Source organism: Arachis ipaensis, chromosome B05 (genome assembly GCF_000816755.2).
Source record: "Arachis ipaensis cultivar K30076 chromosome B05, Araip1.1, whole genome shotgun sequence".
Taxonomy (NCBI): domain Eukaryota; kingdom Viridiplantae; phylum Streptophyta; class Magnoliopsida; order Fabales; family Fabaceae; genus Arachis; species Arachis ipaensis.
Window position 1 is genome coordinate 30,295,103 of NC_029789.2, and position 4,434 is coordinate 30,299,536.

Genomic DNA, 4,434 nt, shown 5'->3' on the forward strand with positions numbered 1-4,434 from the left:
AGTGTGTGACTCTATAAATTCAATATTAAATGGATAGTATATTATTAAATTTACTAATAAAATCTGGCGTCTAGTAATATTTTTCGAGATCTAACATCGATGACATGTCATCATGTCATGTTTTTCTATGCTTTTTTATATAAGAAATTGATAATTAGTGCTTAAATATTGCATTCTTTTATGCTTAAATGGTATATTTCCTTGATCTTTTAATTTTATAAATTTGGTAGGAAATAAGAAGAAAAAGAAGCACAAAATAAGCTAAAAAGGAGAAAAAAAAGAACTTTGGAGCACACTTTGAAGTTGGAACACACTTTGGAGCCTTAGGCCACGCTTTTAAAAGCGTGGCCCATGACCAAATCAAGGAAGTATGAACAATCAGCACACAAAGCTCAGTTCACTAAGTGAACTTAGCTTTGCCGTACAAGAAAAATGTGCTTGGAGGCAAGAAATTTCGCTAAGTTAAAATCTGGGCGTTTACAGCATGACCATGCCTTCTTCAAAGAGCAATAACCTGAGCTACAGACGTCCAATTGATGTGCTTTCAGTTGCGTTGGAAAGCTGACATTTACAGCTTTCCAACGATGTATCATAGTCCATATTTGGCACGAAATTGAGGCACAAGTGAACTGCATCTTTAAGGGCAAAAAATAAGCAAAAAAATCAGCCAATGCTTCCACCAAGGCTCGAAGGGGGAGACACAAGGAAAACAAGGAAAGCAAGAAAAGAGTGCTCAGATCACTTTTCCAACTTAGCTTTTTCGGGCTCCTCCCCAAAGAAAATCAAAGTGCAACATTTGAAAAAGGCCTCCACCAAAGTTCGAACCCAAGACCCCACACTCAAGCAAGGCGCTACACATTCCAACTGAGCACTACTTCCCCCATCTCCCCACATTTTGGCACGCCCAAAGGCACCAAGGAGCAAGCATGATGCGCAACAATTTGGCACACCAAGGGGCTGGGACGCACAAGTTGACACGGACAGCAACATTGGGGTGCTCAGTTTGGTTTTCCAACTGAGCCGTCCCTGGGAGGTGCAATATTGGGCCAAAATTCAACCAAAATTTCAATTAAATTCAATTCTTCACCAAATTGAATCAAGGCCAACAAACCTATTTCTCTTCAAATCTAAAGCAAGCAAAGCCCACATCATCACTCAAAGGCACAAGAACAAGCTAGAATTAGGATTTTCATTTAATTTGTTTTTCATTTCAATTTCATTTTATTTTGTAAAGCCTATATAAGGCATCATTTTCATCTTTGTAAAGGAGCTCAATGGTATGGAGGCTGGCTCCAATAGGGAGTTTGGCACTCTTTAGTTTTCATTTTGCTCTCTCTCTCTTTAGTTTTCCATTCTGTTTTGAATTTTGGATCAAGAATTGAAGGAATTCTGTTTCACTTGATCTGAAATCTCTTATTCCTCTTCTGCATAAAATCTGAGTTTCTTTGATTGCTTTCATCTTTCTTTTCTTCTGCAATTTACTTTTATATTTTCATTTTGCAATTGTTCTTGTTGGATCAAGGAAGGATTTGAGATCTAGACTTGTTTTCTAGTCTCTTCCACTCCTGAGATCTTGAACCACTTTTAAATTGCTGCAAATTAAGCACTGCTTTTCTGTTTTGAATTCTTCAAGCAATTTTCCTTTTCTGTTTAGATCTGTTGCATGATTTTGCACCTTTTACTTCTCTGTTTGATTGCTATTTACACTTTCCTGTTAAATTTTAATTTCCAGCACCCACTCCCCTTTATATTTCATGCAATTTACATTTCTTGTCATTTAAGATTCTTGCAATTTACATTTCTTGCTCTTTAAGTTTCTGTCCAATTTACTTTCTGCACTTTAATTCCTCTTGTCATTTACTTTCTGTTGTTTCAACTGTCACTCAAATCACTCAATGTTAGCTTGACTAAACTAATAACCCACTAAAGTTGCTTGATCCATCAATCCCTGTGGGATCGACCTCACTCTAAGTGAGTTTTACTACTTGATACGACCCGGTACACTTGCCGGTTAGTTTTTGTTGTTTTGGAAATTCATTTTTCCACAAAAATACCATCAAACATTGTGAAGTAATATCTTTTTACTAATTAGAATAAGAGAAGAATAAAGTATAATTCCTTCCATAATTTTTGACTCTTTGTTAATCTTTAGAGTATGGTTTAATTATCAAACTCTAATTTATTACCATAATCCTAATGAACTAATAAATGACTCCAATAACTCATTTCTTTATTCATTCAATTTGTTTGGATAAGATTTTATTTAATTCAATCATTATAATCATATAAGTATATAACTCAAAATTTATCAAAAATGGACGGATTTGTTATTGACTAATAATTAATTTTACAAGTATTTAAATCATATCCAATATGTATTCAATTAGTACCCTAAAGTATTATATGTCTGAAATCAAAGTATAATAAATACTTTGTTAATTGTCATGATAGTCTCAGATTAAAAAAAAATTTATATACTATGTTTATCATGAGAATATTCTATTGATAAATATGTGATAAACAAAAATTCTCAAAATGAATTAATTTAATATATATATATATATGTAACACCCTAACTACCAAAGCTCACACTTCCGGCTGCGCGACTCTGATAGTTCGGACATTACGACGACTTTATATTATTTAATACTAAAATATGAGCCTGTTTAAAACTTTAAATCGCAATACCGATCCAAAAATACTTTCATCCGATATCATACATCCATAAATACCATACAACTTACAAAACTCATAAAGAGTACATCCATATATATACATACATATATATAAGTAATATTACAACCATAATCCAATACAATTCCTATCCCTCTTACAGATTATATCAAGATAAAGGCGAGGGTACAATAAACCATAGCTAAAACAATACAGAGCATCACAACAATTAAATAAGCTCTTCGTAACTTCTGCGCCCATATCCTGAAAGGGGAAAAATGTAGGGGGGTGAGAACATCATCCTCGAAAGGGTTCTCAGTAGAGGGTTTTTGGGAATTACTGTAATAGGATACGTGAAGATAACCGCACCAGTGATTCATAACCGTCTTATGCCTCTTTTCAAAATGATGCATGCTTGTCCTAGTGGCTAATGAATCTCATCTGTCAGTTATCAAGCCAACCTGACGTGTCCGGTAGCTAACCCGGACACAGTCTCTCATCTGCGCCCTGTCGCCATTAGAGGGTATCTGCGCCCTGTCGCCATTAGAGGGTATCTGCGCCCTGTCGCCATTAGAGGGTATCTGCGCCCTGTCGCCATTAGAGGGTATCTGCGCCCTGTCGCCATTAGAGGGTATCGGTGCCCTGTCACCCTTACAACCAGAGAGAAAACACAAGCATACTCGCATACAACATTCATCTCAGCCATCCGACTTAAGTTCACAATTCATTCAATTGCATACATGCATTTATACTCAACCATGGATCACCATCCATCTCAGCCATCCGGTTCACGGTTCAATTCAGAACCAGCCAATTTATCAATAAATACAGCCCTTCGGCTTAAGTTCATAATTCATAATCAGTCATACGGCTCACAACTCATTCGGCAATCAGCCATAGTTCAATAGCATACACGGCCATTCCGGCTCACAACAAAACAACACTTCCACCATTCAACATCATCAAATTCATAAAACCGGCATTTAAGCCATAAATCACTTTTTCTCAAATTGCTTCACTTTGAAATCAAGTTTCAACTCTTTTCAGCCTTGGCTTTAGAAATATCGTTTCTCAAATCATCTCAGGCTCATAAGCCAAATTTACTCAAAGTGAATTCCCTTTTTAAAACAAAGCCTCTCTTGGCATTCTCTTTCCAAAACTTCCAAAACCATGGCAAGTTAAGGATTTATTTCCAAGTATTCAAAACCACCCATCCAATAATGGGATTTTATAACAAAATCTTCTCGGCAGAGTCCCAAGCCTTTAGGGAAGGTCAACCTATATCAATTCATTTAAATTCATTGAAACTCTTAAAATTATGGATTATCGGTTCAAGTAAATAAAACTGAATTTATTATGAAACCGACCATACAAAATCACAAGTTCCAACCTGGTCCAAAAATCAACTCATTTGAAAAGGAACTGGTTCATTTGAATCAAACCACTTTCAGGTTTCTTTTTGGAACCCATTTTTCTAACTCCCAAAATGCCTCAAACTTGATTACTCAATCAAAAGTCTAAATTCCTTTAAAATCACTAAAAGCTCCTTTTTATATTGAAATCAATATTAGAGCATCATTCTTTCCTTCAGTGATTCAAACTGTACAAATAGTTCGTTTCTAAATAAGCCGCACTCAACGCGTAAGGTTCATTAAATAAATTAAGCTTGAAAATATAAATATTCTCTTTATAAATCACATAATACAATTTCTCAAATCCAGCCCTTTTTAAATAACTTTTCAAACACGACTAGGATTTTGC